Genomic DNA, 17,050 nt, shown 5'->3' with positions numbered 1-17,050 from the left:
ATAGATAGATAGATAGATAGATAGATAGATAGATAGATAGAATTAAAAAGAGGGGGAAAAAGAGAGTCTATAGCACCAGTTTCTAATCCTATCAGTCTCCACGGTGTTTGTGTGATTGGGAGAGAAGGGCGTCTTCACAGGACGTCTTCTGCTGAGAGCACTATAGGATCCTGGACTCAATGTCTACGTATATCCGTCTTTGTACTTGTAAATGGTAAACCCTCTCTGCCAAAGGCCCCAGCAATCAGCTGCACCGCTGTCTGCTGCTCAGCGTCTTCCGACTTGGATTTTTGGCTCAGGTCTGTTGGGGGGATTTGGATTTTGTTTTGACTGCATCACGATCAGCTGAGCTAGATGGTGGGCGGTTTTAGAAAGGGTCCCAATAATCAACAGCGACATTGTTGCTTGTCTGGAGTCGAGTCAGAGTGAGGTGTGACGATTGAAACAACAGAACCCAAACACATATTTTTTTGACAATACAGAACTGTAAAGGGGCAACTGGCATGGTTAAGAAGAAGGTAATTTCAACCAACCAAAACACATTAATAAAAATGCCTTACAAAAACTAGTTTGTAATTTACTCTGTTGGTGTTTCACAGCAACTCCATCAACTACAATAGATCATGACAAAATTCAGAATTGAGATAAATACTTTTAATGTTGCTATGTGTGTCCATGTCTTTTGTGACACAACAGCTGAAGCTATAAATCAGCAAAACAAAAGGAGACCTTCCCCCACTAACGTGCACACCAGAATTTTCGTGTGCACCATGTTCACGTTAGCTGTTTACGTTTTAGCAGCTCTGCTTTCTCCTGTCGACTGTACTGTAAAGTTCGGAACAAGTTCTTGTCGTCAGTGCACGTTCCCATGTGCACACGACCCACTGTCGACACTAGAACACCTTCACAGGAATTTGAAAAATAAAAATAAAACAAGGAACCTAATTACTGTGCCATGGATCACTACTTAAATAATTCTTTACTGTAACAAAAAGACAAAGCCGTGCAGTCTGTCTTACGAAATTGTCCACCAAAAGCATTTTTCTCGCCCTCCATCTTGCAGCTGGCTGGTCGACAAGCAGACAAAGAGACAGTACTGCAGTGTGAAAATATACTGACGTAACTGGCTTCTCCGTGGCTGAGATTTAGTCTGCCTGACTATGAGTGGGTTTAACGCTTCATAGGTGGGTGTAACCGTGTTAGCCTACATTCTTGCACGTTTTTAGAAAATGCATCAGCTTGTAAGTAAGTACTTCAAGTTAAGGTTGCATTTGAGTTTGTGTTTGGTCAATATGTCTCATCTATGTTGCTCCTCGTGTGTTTTGTCTATATGATAGCACGAGTTCTGCATGTGTTTGGGTGTCAGCTGAGACGGACTATGTGATAAACTAAAATATTACCGTTCATTTGTGGATTATTGTTTTCACCTTTTCTCAATCTGTACCTCACCCAACCCCCCTCTCTTCTCCTCAGATGATTCCACTTTGCACAGCTAAAATAAAGCTGCAGACCTAGAATGTTAATGACATTTTTTCTTTTTTTCTTCCCTGTCTAGTTGATGCTCAGGAAGACACATTGCAACACCTTTGGAGTAAAGTAGGACGCTTTCATGACAAACAACTGCAGACATGTTAAATACATGTCCTTGAAATAATACAACATATTTATTTTGAGGCATTTGAGGAATATTAGAGAACAGCAAGAAGACTTTTGGAGGCAGACAAGCTTTAGTCTATGATGGAACCCAAACAACACCAGATGTGCAAAAAAACCAAAACTCACCTCCTCTCCTGAGCCACTTACTTGCTGTCCATATGATAGAGGCCTACAGGGGCTTTAGTCTGCACCTCTGCCTCTCACAGACATCAGTCAACCTAAGGGTCGAGAGAAAAAAATGGCTGCAAAGGGAGAGCAGCAGAAAAAAAAAGAAAAGAAAAAAAGTCCATCTTTGCTGTGGGAATTAAAATTACAAAGTAAAAGACAGGAGTGAGAAAGAGTGTGTGGAGATGAACTGAGGAAAGAGGACAGAACCTCAGGAAGGGAGAGCAAAGACATGCTAGCACTTCAATGACCAACTTTTAAGTTTGAGAGCAACAGATGCAGTCCTGATGCATTGTAGAGGGTATTAGGGTAAGGGACACCCTGAGATTTCCCCCACTGCGCCCACTCATTTGTTTGTGTGTGAAAGTGTGACAGCAGGGAGCAGCTCAGCGCAGGACGCTGCACGCAGCAAGGGGCCATTAGACATGGTGGGGTGACCCACATGAAAGATACACACACACAAACACACACAAGCATGAAACCTTCCTTTCTATGGCCAATGTGGCATGATAACCATAAAGCTGGGATTCTTTAGCGTTGGGTTTAGCGTGGCCATTGTCATGTAGCTCTCACAGTGTGGAATTCAGCAGGTTCCCGCAGGTCAAATAAGCGTCTGTTTTTTTGCAACAATCAAATCCTGGCTGCTCAGTTTACTGGTGAGAAAATAAGTGAGTTACAACACATGTACCATGACATTTTTACACAAACTTTGTGTGTTTGAGACACTACAAAGTTGGTACTCAGCATTAATTTATGCTGACAGTGCTGGAAAAATTAACAACAGTGGGACACCTTTGGCATCACTTATAGGTTAGGTTTCACTCACAGCTTTGCAGAGAATTGCTAACAGAATTCACATATTTTTTTTATAGCAGAGCTTCACAGAAAATGTTACCCTACAGGTGTAGTGAGAAAAATTTGTGACTTTCCTGAATTAGTTTCCTTTACTTTATATATGTGATTTAGATTAAATCAAAACATCATATATCCCATAACGTTTGGTTTTCAATGCTGAGATACTAAAGAGAATTCAGATTCCGATCGAAATAAATGAAAATCGGATGTTTGATACAATATTAAACTACATCGCTATACTTCACAAAAACCTTCACATCTATGGTGGTCCATCGTTCATCAACCCTTTGATCTCAAAAACCAGGGGTCTGCAACCTTTAACACTAAAAGAGCCATTTGGGCCAGTTTCCTACCAAAAAAAAGCGAAAGCCACGAAGTCCCACCTCAATGTTTAGAAAAATACATTTTATTTATGTTTTTGTGGTCATTAAGCCATTCATTTACAACATGTGCTTTTCAATATTACAATAATTGAATATTAACAGTTGTTTTTCCAAATTTAATGATTTTTACATCCTGTATTTTTGACAGCAACACACGCAAGTTCCTTTCAAAATAAATTACACCATGTGTCTCGTGAGATACTCCTGCTGATCTAAAAATTAGGGGTGTAACGATTAATCAATTAATTGATTTATGTTCTTACGATCCAACCAGATTGATTTGTCTGAGGCATGTTTTTAATCAAATCGAATTGACCGATACCATTATTAAATTGTTTTAAAATGACATAAATTAATTAAATCAATGCTGGAAAATACCATTTGGATTGAAGCAAGGTAGTATAATTTTACGTAAAAACTACCAAGTGTCATCACAGCAGATAACAAACATGTGATGGCAGCAAATAAAGATTAGGCCATCATTCCAGTCCAATGTATCGGAATACTGAATTTTACAAAGTCATGTGACCATACAGTGTGGTGGAACGTTCTAATTATGTTCCCTTTGTATTATTTTGATGTGGAAAAACAACAGTGGGCTGAACTTTATGAAACTAAAATGTGAATAGATTTGCGGTTAAATGTTATTTTCTAGTTTGTTTGTACACATATTTAATTTACACTTAGTTTTCTTGCAAGACATAAGTCACACTGTCAGATCCATTTAAGGTAATTGAATCGGATCGTTCAAAAAGAACCAATATTGACTATGAATCGTATCAGCAACGACAAATTTTGATACATACTGTATTGTTAAAATGACGTGCTACACCCCTTCCAAAAATGTGAGAAAGCCAAATCAAATGGCATTTTGTCTCATTGTGACTTTGCTTTCATCCTTCTCTCGCATTTTGCCATCGATTATAAATATGACAGCTTTGGTTTAGAATTCAAATTTTAAATAAATATACCGGTAATGAACACAATACAAAGGTTATATAAAGAAACAATAGTAACCCACTCTAAAAGTACTTTAAATCTTTCATCATAATATTTCTGACAAAATCTAAACATGACTAAATGAACCAAAACAATATAACCCAAACTGCAAAACTATTTTGCAGTTCACACTAAATTGTGTGAATTTTTTGTTCAAACCTTTTTGTTCAAAAGAGCCGCAATGGATGGATAAAGGAGCTGTATGTGGCTGCAAAGCCTCAGGTTGCAATCCTGTCATAAAGAATAAAAAGCAAGGTGAAAATGTTTGAAAGCTGTCATTGTGAGGTTGAGCCCAATAGATTTTAAAGGGGCACATGTGTAACGTTTGAAAACAGTTTTAGACTCTATTGTCACTGACTTTTTGATGGTTTATGAATAGACTAAAACACTTTTTTTTAAATGTGTAATTTTAGTGATGATCAATATTAGTAACAAACTATGCTGGTTACATTTTAAATGGCAATTTTCATCTGAAATGTTATTTATCTGAGCTTTTTTGGCAGTTCTTGCTTAGCCAGGGCCAGAGCTATGGCATAAATAGCCTGATCATCCTTAATCCTATCTAATCCTACTTTACCACATTTCTAGTCTGTGAAAGTCATTATAATAAATAGCTAAAGTCTTGACAAATTAATCTTGTCTTCGGTGGGTTGTTAAAGGATCCTTCTTTATTTTAATCAGTGTGCAGAAGAAAGGCTAACAATGGTATATGAAGTATGAATGCACTCACCTGTACTCTCCGAAAACGGCTTGGTGGATGTTTGAGATTGTAAGATTGTCGTTAATTTTTCAATCTCTTCACGCAACTTTCCATGAAATGTGGTGTACTGGTAAGTGACTCTTCATTAATTTGAAAGAGTTGGGACTGCATTGGCTTCCTCAGCAGCTCCAGCACAGTTTTATGTTCCAGTGATGAATCTCAAAACGTGCCTTTTTTCTCTTCGATAATTACAATTTGGCTATTGAGACCCACTTCCACACAGTGCTTTACAGCAGACAGATTGTTGAGTTGGCCTGCAGTTCTGAAACTCTCCTTCTTTCATTATACTTATCGCTCCATATCTCTATTTTCTGCACCCCCTCATCCATACACACACACACACACACATACAGACACACACACACATACATGCTCACACATTTATTGCCAGAGGGATTTGCAGCAGCAAGACAGAGCATGTGCATGTGCGTATGTGTGCACAAGCACAGCAGGGAGTTGCCAATTACAGCAGTGATTAAAACCTAGTGGTGTGGAAAGAGAGCAAGAGACAGAATGAGGGATGCGGTGAGACAGAGGAAGGATGGAAAAAAGGGGACAGAGTTATGGACAGACAGATATAATGAACAAGAGCACAAAAGTATCTCACCATTTACAGCCTTGTAATGGTGCTGAACTGGGTTTTGACTTTTATGGAGTCAAAATTTCAGGAAATGGGCTTCTGCAATTTTGAAGGAGGAACTCAAGGAGACCCTCTGTAAACATGAGAGCTTTTTTTTTTCAAAATAAGCAACATGATTATTATAAGTAGGATAATATAGGATAATAATAAACCAAAGTGCATTTCCTCAAATAAGGGGTCCTTTGAATTGTAATGTGACTGAGTGAGGCATCATTCCTGAGCAGAATCAATGCTGCATTGTTGGGTAGTAACTCCAGATATTTTTCACATCAACAAAATGTGGAACCTGGAAAAAAGAGTAACTTCCAGAGTTATGTAACTTGTGATATCTCTGCCTTACCTACTGTGAAAAAAAGTAAAACTTTAACCTTATCCATCGCTTATTTCTGCCCACTTCCCTTGGTTCAACCATGGAAAATCAGTGTATGTGATTGAAATCAGTTTCATCTTTAAGAGCAGGTGTTTCAAATGTTCCTAGCAAGAAATGTGAGAAAGCACAATGGAAAGTGAGACAAGGTAGGAAGACCAGAGAGATGCACAAAGGTTACCATAAAAGCTTTGTTTGGGGACGCAGTTTGAAAAGCAGAAAAACAATAAAGATTGACTTTTTAGGTGCAATGAAAAAACAAGATGTTTTTGATATAGCCTTGCAGTTTACACGCTTATCTGTGTAAAAAAATCAGCATATGGTTTTTAAAATCAGCGTAAATAAAGGTTTAAGATTCAGAAGATGCTGTGCTTTTTTTGAATGATTTGAAAGAACATACTTCCAGCTAGCATTTACATTTTTTTTTATAAAGCAGTACACTCAAAAAATGATTCAAGCCCCCCTTTTTTAATGTAACACAATTAAATTCTGTTTGTTTTATTTAAATATATTTCTTTTTAAATTATGCATCTAAATTTAATTGACCTAACACAAAATGTATTAATAGTTTCACCTATAAACTCCAGTAATCCAAAATAAATGAGTTCAAGTAAGGGGCATGCTGTGCGCATGTTGAATGCTGTTTTCCTGTTTCTCTTTATTTATTCTTTTTATTTTATCTTCTGCCGCTACAACAGCTACAATTTTTCACCTATTTTAACCATTCAACTATTAAAATGTTCAGCTCTTTCATCTAATGCCTGCTATGACTTTTGGTCCTTCAAATCCTTCGACTTTTCGAAGAGAGAAAACTTTCATTCGTGTTTTTCCACGTAAAAAATGTACCGTGGCTTGGAATCGTTTCAACTTGGTTTCTCCCAATAAGATAATACACTACGAACCTCGTTTATAGAGAAAATGATTCTATGTGATTATACTGGCAAATGTAAGTCGCCACAAAAGTGTTAGCTAAGTGGATCAGTCAACGGAATTTGCACGAAGAGGTCCAAGGCTCAAATCCGGCCAAAGCCAGGCATCAGATCACTTTTTTTTGCCTTGCCTTTCTTAGTAAAATTGAGTTTGACTAACTCAATTATATTTCATTTCACATGGAAGAATTTTCTTTGAGGTGGGGCTACTCATATTTATTGGATAGAAATCCTGCCCACAATTAAATTGAGTTCATCCAATGAATTAGTTTTTTGAGTGTAGCCTGTAGATCTGCTTAGTATTAATTTGCTTTTTAAAACTAAAACTATTAAGTTCCTTAACACAAACTTTGCTGTGAAGTGCCTGTTGCTGTGAGGTTTTGATTTGATAGAAATGACACTGTCAAACATAGTCAAACTATAATAATAGTATAAACAAATAAAATTATTCTATGAATAAAAGGATTCTTTAACTGACATTTTTTATTAGAGGGTTACAGTGTAAGTTATTGTGATAGTTTTCGATATGTCTGGTCTGTAATTCTGTTTTGTCCCTGTTTTATCCTGCGGTTAAAGGCATGACTCACAAATGTGAGCCACTGTGACATGTTACAGTAACTAAAGGGTTACATCAATGGTGTGTTAATTTGAGCTAATTTCATTCAACTCCATAATTCTGCGAATGGGCAATCATGCAAAACGTTATACATAAGTTCTGTTCAGTCCACACTCCAGACAATAATTAGAAACCAAAAAAAAAGATTAAAACAGCTAACATGTAGCTACACACGTGTTCTATTTAAAATAAATCTATAAGCAAAAAAATAATGTCAGGATCCACAAAGGTTTATTTTTGATAAACTGATTATTCTTGGTGTTTCGACCACTGTATCACACAGCGTCTCTATAGTAGTTTTGCAAATCAACAAAATTTCTTACCTTTAAATTCTTTAAAAAACACAGAAATATGACCTTTTCTGGACTTACTGAGGAATGACGAAACTGAAATAAGTATTTCCTCTTTTCTCAATTGTCAGCTGAAAAATGACTCACTGAGCAATGTTTTTTGGTTAAATGATGGTCAGCTTTTTTGGCGAAATGGAAAAAGTGTCGAACAAGGGAAGTATTTTAATTAATTGTAAGCTTATATATACAAACACACTTTTGTATATTCTTCATTCAGGTAAACTAGCATGTTTAGGCACAGAGAAAAAGAAAGTGCATGATTCCTATGTAAAACTGTCAAATGATGAAGCATTTTCCATCACAAAGAAGAAAAAGGATGTGACTGCCATCCCTCAAAACCGAATTACAATTCTTTCATTTATTTTACTCTCCATTTAAAACCAGGCATATTCTTTCTAATGAAGCCAGTGGGCAGTTGTGTAAGACTGTGTGTGTATTTTGTGTAGAGTGGCAGGTGAGTGAGCTATCTTCAGTGTACACACACTCACCCCCTGCTGTTTTTAATCAATACTGTTCCAAATTCTACCCTTCACACAAACACACACACGCACATCAAGTGAAACACCAAGGGAACAGCGTACATGTATATGTATACACACTTTGCACACACCACTGCAAACACACATGGAGTAGTTGTTCTCTATGTGCATTTCTATGTGCTATTTTATTTTGTGTCCCAACAGATGTTGATCTTTTATTCTAGTCATTTCGGAGTGTGTTTGACTGAGCAGACAAAGGTGCTCTCACATATTTAGAGGAGTACTGAATCAATTCAAGTTCACTGGTGCTGGATAGAATCCATGCAAGGGGCAAGAGGTGAGAAGAGCGACGAGAACGTGTCTCACTAACTCCATGACGGCAGTTGTGGAGTTAGGCTGAGCAGTAATATGTTAACTTCCTACTTCTGGCAGCATGATCGGTGTAATGAAGCCCCATAAAATTCTTTGAACAAATATTTGGGGTTTTAGCCTTTAGGTATTCTTTCATACAAAAACAATCACAAGGAGGTGTTCACTTGTGACGGGCTAGTTCCCGATCATGACCCTCTATCATGAGCTGCAGGTCATGAGCAAGTTCTGGGTTTCAGTTACCTCAGACAAAAAAGGGAATTGGTGTCTCACCACGTGCTTCTTGTAACATCCTTCACTGCACCACATGAACAATGAGTGGATATTACTGGCTATTTCTGAGAAAGGTTTTCAGCTTTACTGAACAGTTAAAATTAATGGGAAAAAATCCACAAATGAAAGTGTGTTTAATAATACTGAAGCTTTAAAAAAGATGAAAAGGAAGATGGGTGAAGTGTTTGATTATGAAAACTCATTGGATGTTAGATCAGTTCTTTCCATTCATTCATCCATTCTCTACTCTTTCATTGTCCTGTGCGGGGTCACAGGGGTCTCTGAAGTCTAATTCAGCTAGATTAAGGGGAGGGCCAGCCACACCCATAACATCCGTCCATTACAGGGCATATCTGCAACTTCAGCAAATACAGTGTATATCTCTGTTTTTTTTTTTTTTTTGGTTTGTTTTATTATTTATTTTCACTCTTTATTTCCTAAATTGTTCAATTACACATCAAGACTGGATTAGAATAGAAATCCATTTGAGTGCTAACCCGTTTTTGACCCTTTCGGGGTCACTGGGCTGCCGGAGCCTCTCGCGGCCACTCGTGGGCGAAGGCAGGGGACATCCTGGACAGGTCGCCAGTTTGACCATTTGGATGCTGGGAGGGAGCTTGAGTATTCAGAGAAAACCAATACATGCAATGGTTAAACTTGCAAACTCCACACAGAAAGGTCCTCTATTGGGGTGTTGCCATTGGTCACCAACCACTGTGCCACCATGTTCCAAAAATGTCTAAAACATCATAAAAACTGTTAACATGCCCCCCCCCCCCCCCCCCCTCCAAAATGGTATTAATACAAGGATTTTTCCCCCCCCAAAGAATAAGCATTCATTTTATTTTCACTGTCAAAAAATGATATAAATGTAAGCATTTTTAATACAGTTTTGACATTTTTTATCTTAGTTTTGTTTTAATAAAAACATTATTTTATGTAAATATACTAAAAGTATCTTTTCGGGAAGAGCAAACAATCCTTTTTGCTATCCATCGGACTAAATCTGAATTACAAACTATCTTCCTTTAAGCTGGTAAAGAATGTCTCCATATGTCGCCCTTGTATCCGTTAATATAATATTTCCATCTTGCAATGAGATCATGAGCCACTTTGAAACATTCCTTCTAGTTCAAGAAAACATCGAGTTAATGTTCTCGCCTGTCACACTCATCCTCCACCTTTCACTCTTTCTCTCCTTCAGTTTTCTGTTACACATTCCTCACACCTCATCCTCTCTACGCACACAGGCGTCGTCCCATCTCTGCTCGTGGCATTGTGTTGACCTGCAGCAATTACCTAGAAACAGATTCAATCAGCTTCTATCTTAACGACATGATAATTATTTACATTGATCCCATAGGATGTGGCCCAATAGAGGAGTTCTGCAACGGAGGCTTCTTCAACATGAGTAATGGCTGATCTGCAGACACATCCACACACGCACATGCGCACACACACACCGTACTTACACACCCTCAGTGCAGTCCACACAAACACTCACACACTCACGAATGCCAACCAGCTTCCCCGCTGTGAGAGCAGACCCTCATCGTACATGATCACCACGATGATATGGAAATATGAATTATGCATGAAGTCAGCCTCGCCTCCACTACGGATACAAACTCGCGTGGGCGATATCCTCCAATCAAATGATATGGGAAATGTCCCCTTAGTATTAATAATCTAACAATCTATTCTTCCACTTTAGGCTCTGCAGTATCTGGGCTCCATGATGGGTAAGGTGTTGCACATATTAACATCTTCACGTGGGGAACATTAGAAATCCAATTTTGGGCACGTTTAAGGAAAAAAGGCTAAATAAACCCTAAACAATGAAACCAGGCATTATCATTTAAACCTAAAACAAAGAAATGCAACACAGCAATTCCCCCACTCATCTTCTACCGTTAACTTCTGGATTCTATGTGTCTCTTTTAATGTTAATTTGTAGTCTGGCAAAATCCAACATGAAAACAAAATGTTACCATGCTTTTTGTTAATGGTCCGTCAGAGGCCAAAACATTTTGTAGGTGAGAATTTTATGAGCCCAGTGTTCAAGGTGTTTGACAGAGTGACAGCATGAAAGCGCTGATTGTGCCTGAGCACCAACAAGAGCCACTTATCTAACGCAGTGGCTATTATTAGACATTTGCCTAATACAAAACTGACACTGAGAATATTGAAGTAGAAGCAGATCCAGCATTGACAGGCAGACACACACAAAAAGAGTTACCAGTGGCTATATTTACCATGGAAAAAGCTGCTCCTGGAAGTGACAAGAAGATATTTAGAGGCTGAGAGAAGCTGTGGAGTGTGGGAAATAGGCACTGTGTGGGAAATTTAAATTTAAAATGGTCCGAGTTTCTTTCTACGTTTTACAGGATCAGCTACATAGGTGAGCAATTCATACAGCAGGCTAGGATTGGAGAAATAAAAAAGCACAAGCTTTCTTCAGCATTTTTAAATGACACAAAGTAGAAACTAATTCCAAAACATATTTTCTGAGGTTCAAATTGGATTTAATGATATCTGCAGTCAAATAAGATGAAATAGAATTTTAGAATTAGAATTCTGGGCCAGTCCAAGAAAAAATTCTTAGTGACCTTTGTCTTTTGCTTTATAATATTCATTCTCATTACATGCTGTTATAAAAAAGCAATTATTGTTCACATTTCATAGTGGCCTTTTTTTGTTGGTTAAAGTAATTTAATAGTTTTTTCCTCAAATATTTTATTTTCTAAAACTGTATTAGACACATGTTTTTTACACTTGAAATGTATAAAAAGAATCAATCATTCAGTAACAGAGGGCACTAGTCCTATGGTTGTGTAAAAAACACTGATCCAAAAAAAAGAAGATATTTATATATATATATATATATATATATATATATGTGTGTGTGTGTGTGTGTGTGTGTGTGTTTTTCAAAAGGCCCTATTTGGAAAATAAATTTTAGCCATATATTTTCATTGTAAAGAACAAACATCCAGAGAATAACCTAATAATTTTTCCACACATAAATTTATTTTGTTATTATGAGACGGTTTGTGGGAAAAACGGTATAAACATTTTAATCTATAGAGTGTTTCTATTTTATTTTACTAATAAAAAAAATATTTAAATGTTCCAATGGCTTTAAAAATATGTAAACCAAATATCAAAACCACTGACAGCAATCATGTTAAAGATCTTTTTAAATTACTTTTGCATTACATTCTAACTTCTTCTATGTGTGTATATAGATTCATGTGCACATTCCGTTTCAATTTTGCAGCTCGGCAGACCTCATTCCAGTTCCTCCTCAAACGCTGCATGATGATGGCATGAGCCTGTCTAATTATGGGCATGGCGTGGTAGACTTTAGCTCCTCACTAAACAGAGATGACAGCAGTGTGTGCACATGTGGGTGTGCTCATGTGTATTGTGTCATTTGGTTTGGTGCTTTGGCACTGACGTTCTAACCACCTGCTGACACCTCTTCAACATGTAAGAACCGTCTCTCATGCTGCATTATTTAAAAGTGGAGACGAAGACACAGGAGGAGAGGAGTCGGAGTGAGACTCAGGTATCCTTCAGCAAATATCTCTGCAGACTGTATGGATTAAGAAAAAAAAGAAAACGCTGCATAACTTAACTAATTATAATCTGTGGTTTTCTATTTCACTGTGTTGCTCCATTTCCCATGTGCTTCTATTAGCTTCTGCACATCCCCATCTCCTGCCTCCCTACCTCGCTCCTTCTGGAGTAAAGAACTCGCCAGAAGAAATATGATTAGCACAGCAGAGAACCACACTCTGGCAGAAGTCACACACACACACTTGCACAAACACACAACACACAACTTTACTTTGACAAATAGAAGTGCAGGAAATAGGATAGGTGAGACAGGGAAACAGGTCTGGACTGATAATGTTAACAAGGCAGCACAACACTCACTGAGTTTGGTGGAGCTCTGAGGAGTTTTCATGAAAACTTCTTTGGCTCTGTTTCATTGGGATAGGGTGCTCTGAATTTCTTTGTTTTCTTTATAGTGTCGTGTAAAAGCAGAGATACAAAAAAAAAGAAAAACAAACAGAGTTGTAATTTCACAGAAATTATCTTTTTTAAATGTATGCAGCTTTTCATTGTGTCTTTACGAGTGAAGGCCTATAGGTAACAATTTAAAACAAGTGGGAGGGGAGGCAAACATTTTAAAAGCATTTCTGCTCTGAAGTGATTAAGGATTAAAAGAATTTAAGACTCAAAACAAAATCAAAACTATTTACATTCATAATACATGTGTAACTATTCTGTTAAGCAACAATTCATATCATAATTAGTTATTATGATTGAAAGTCGGTTCATTTTGATCAATCCTATTTACTGACCTAAAATCCATCTAGGACATCTTCAGCCAAAAATCAACCAGTGTGGCTCAGATATAAATACCTGAACAGTGCAGGTGAAGTTTTTCAGATTCCTTGTAAACAAGTAAATAAGAATGAATGGTAAATCCATTCGCATTTTAGTTTCATAAAGTTCAGCCCACTGTTGTTTTTCCACATCAAAATAATACAAAGGGATTACAACATTATTCTACCACACTGTATGGTCACATGTCTGCAAACTTCAAAGTGTTTCTACACATTGGACTGGAATGATGGCTTGATCATTTTTTGCTGATCATATTCGAGTTATTTCCTTTTGAAACAATATTGTGGGTATAGGTCAATTCGAATAACAACCTGCCTCAGACTGATCGATCTGGTTGGATCGTAGGAACTGAAATCAATCAATCCATCAAGCTGATTAATAATGAAAGAAAACTTGCAAAAATATTTCTTTTAGTACCTAACCATATCAATGTTTAAACTGCAAATAACGGTAGGAATTATAATACCAATGTCCCTCAAATTGCTTCCTATCTTTCGTTTTAGGGATTTGGAGAAATTAACAAACACAAAACAAAAACAGAAAAATGCATCCAAATAGATTCAGAGAGACTTTAGTATAAAAGGGTCTTACTATTACTATGTCCACAAAGAACAATGTGGTCAAATGTTTTATTTATATAAAAAATATTAGTAATCTAATAACTATTATAGGTTATCTTTAGTACTCCCAGTACTTTGTACTCCAAAGTAAAGGTCTTACCAACTGATGAGGAAGTTCAATATAAAAAATGAGCAGACACGATTTTTGAAAAGTTTGCTCTGTAATTAAAAACTAAATCCAAGATGACAAGCACACAGCAAGAAAGAAAAACTTCAAGAAAATTAGGGAAGGCAAAGGAAGGCATGGCGAAGAAGGAGGAGGGGCTGGGGGATAGAATAGTTTTAGAAAGCCAGCAGGTCACGGAGGTTCCCTTTAACTCCAGAACAAACCACTAACGCTGAATGTTCACTCCAAAAGGCTGAATGACTGATTATAATGGCTGCCTGTTTGGATCTCATCCTGTCAGGCTCTCAGCTCTGATTTCTTAAGTGTGCTGTGACCGGCGAGCAAACATGTGGGCAGGCTTACAATCTGCATCTACAATTTAGGCATTTAGCTGCCGGTCTTATTCAAAGTGATGCATAATACGAGTGGGAGTGAAAAAAAAACAGAGACTGTGGTGTCCTGTGATTCTCAGCATCGTGGTTAAAAAAAAAACAGGAGTGAGTGACAACAAGACAATGTGAGGAACTTCAACAGGTGGTGGTGGGGGGGAGATGAACAAATATAACAAGCAGAGCAACAACTGCACAATACAGAAGATTTTGCATGAATGGAAAAACTATGCAGTGTTTACTCACTGAATTGAAGTCCAGCTGAATTGAGATCAGCTAAATATTTATTTCCCTGACAATACATTTGCCCTCCTAATGTTTTTTAATCTTATTGTAAGAGAATAGACATAAATATCTTTTATAAGACTGATGGCCCAACAAAAGGAGTCCTGTAGTTTAATAATAATTGCTGTAGTCTGTGAGAGCAGAAAGGTCTCCAGCTTAACGCTGTCCACATTTAAGTTTCCCTGGGATTTGACTGAAATCACACGCAAAAATACCATTTTCATGTTCTTTTTACATCTCCATGCGGCAATTCTAATTCACTGATTAGTGTTAGTTCAGGTTTAGTCGACTGCCTCGGTGAGGGGATGAGTACAGAGGGTACAAACACTTAACACCTCGACAAAATAAATCTCTGCAGCATAATACAAGCACTTAGAAAAACGGGGGCCCAAAGTCTGTATTCAAAAACATGCAAAAACGTCATTTAAAGGCACTTTAACATATGTTTAAAACAAAGAACTTACATGGCTATTAAATTTAAAGGATGCTTAAAGATGACACAAAATCTCAAAACTATGATTGATTAACCAGAACTTATTTATAACAGAATTTCACTTATTATTTCTTTTTTCATATATATATATATATATATATATTTTACTGGCCTGCTTTTAATATTATTTAAAAAACATAAATAAATAAAATATCTACTTAAACCTTTCGGACTTAATTTCTGCATTGATTGGCCAAAAGAGGTTTGTGTCTCCTCCCTTTAAATGTCTTTGCAAAACCTGTTGTCTGTTTTCATGCAAGTTTCATTAAAGAGCCAGAATCAGAGACATGAGAAGGTGAAAGAGAGTAAAGGCAGCAGTTGCATTAAATACCATGATTAAATTCTTATTTATCATTTTTGCCGTTCCCCTAATCTAAAATCCAATATCAAGCACCATCACAGAGCCTCCTATGTATTAAGGAGCGATCATAAAGGCGTATTTCATGTCTCAAAAAAGATCTTTGAATGATGATAATCGCTTGAAGACTTATTCTGAAACCTCGTATCTAACAGCCTTTGAATCCAAACCCATTTCTTTAAACTAGATCACTACAATCCAAGCTGCAAAAAAATTCTAATTGATATATATTAGGAGTATATCTAAAAGAAACCTCAAGAACAAATGTGTTCTTTAAAACACATAGGCAACCAGTTCAGTGCACTTTTCATGGTTTTTTTTGTTTTTTTTATGATATTAAAATTTTATGATGCAATAAAACGGTGAGGAACTTAACAGTACTTCCACTTTTGTGAACTATCAAACAAATTACATGTACCAAAATCCTTTGCATTACATAGTTACAGTTAAAAACAATGTTAGAGCATGAAATAAAACCTGAAATGAAACAGCAGCCAGAAGGTACTCACATCAGGAAATGAAGAAACTGATGGAAGGAGAAGGAAATCCTCCAAAATACTTTACTAAAATGCAGAAGTCTGCTTACAGTCCCGTCGGTTTACAAGCTAGTTGCCTTGGCCCGGTCTGGGTGTTATTTGTGAGCCAAATCCTTAAAGAACAAGAAGCCTTCTCTGTGCCTAAACCTGCCGACAGACAGGGGGCTTTGAAGGCCCCCAACTGAGCTCGGCACAGAGCTTTGAAGCTGATTGAAAACTCTGCTTTATGGGACTAAATGAAAGCAAAGAAAGTAGTATTTTTTCCCCTGCTGACTCATGATTTGGGTGTATTTTGTTTGTTAATCAACTTGGATAAGGAAGCCTTGAATGGAGAACTTTATGGACACACAAAGCTCCATTCCCTGTTAATGTGTTATTTAATCGAGCACTGTTATCGTATAGTGCAGCTATGATGTAGTGTGATAAAATACTATCAATGAAGTACATCTGCGTACAGGACTGTTTGAATTTTTCTCCAGCAATCCCCACATTATAAAGTTGCTTTGATTTTAAAATCAGCACACAAATTGAATATTTAGAAATAAAATTAGGACAATAGATCAGTGCAAAATGTATTTTCTCTAAATATGAAAACAACGGCAGCAATTTTTACCCATCTGAAAAAAAACTGTTTTACTAAAACCATGGTGCCTGTACTACATCCTGAGCTTAAAGGCCACTCCTCTTGAATGTGAGGCCCTGCTATTTACCACATTCAAAAGCCAGTGATTTATTTAGATTATATATTTATCTTCATAACGCATGTTTTCTTTAACACTGAGCTTTTTTCTGAATAATAAAACATACATATTATTTACAAATATTTGGTACAGAAACCACAATTAGCATTAGCTATAGGATTTCGAAAGTTTTTTTTAATTGTTGTATATTGACTTTTAATGCTTTTAAACCTTTGATTTCTTATGTTAGAGGAAAAAAAAACAAACGCAGAAATTGTATCTTAACAAAGGTGTTTGTGCAGTACAGCGAGCAAACGTTCGCT

General features: G+C 36.9%; 1 protein-coding gene across 1 annotated transcript in view; it reads right to left on the bottom strand.

Annotated features, from left to right (window-relative positions):
• ctnnb1 (catenin (cadherin-associated protein), beta 1) overlaps window positions 1-16,190 on the bottom strand; it is a 35,728-nt gene extending 19,538 nt beyond the window's left edge. Inside the window, exon 1 of the mRNA XM_078933116.1 lies at window positions 16,021-16,190. The gene's annotated coding sequence lies outside the window, so the exon portion shown is untranslated. The remainder of the gene's footprint in view (window positions 1-16,020) is intronic.
• Between the last annotated feature and the right edge of the window lie 860 nt (window positions 16,191-17,050).

Source organism: Oryzias latipes, chromosome 16, assembly GCF_053564925.1.
Source record: "Oryzias latipes strain Hd-rR chromosome 16, Olatipes_Hd-rR_3.1".
Classification (NCBI taxonomy): domain Eukaryota; kingdom Metazoa; phylum Chordata; class Actinopteri; order Beloniformes; family Adrianichthyidae; genus Oryzias; species Oryzias latipes.
This window is presented reverse-complemented; position numbering and strand designations above follow the sequence as displayed.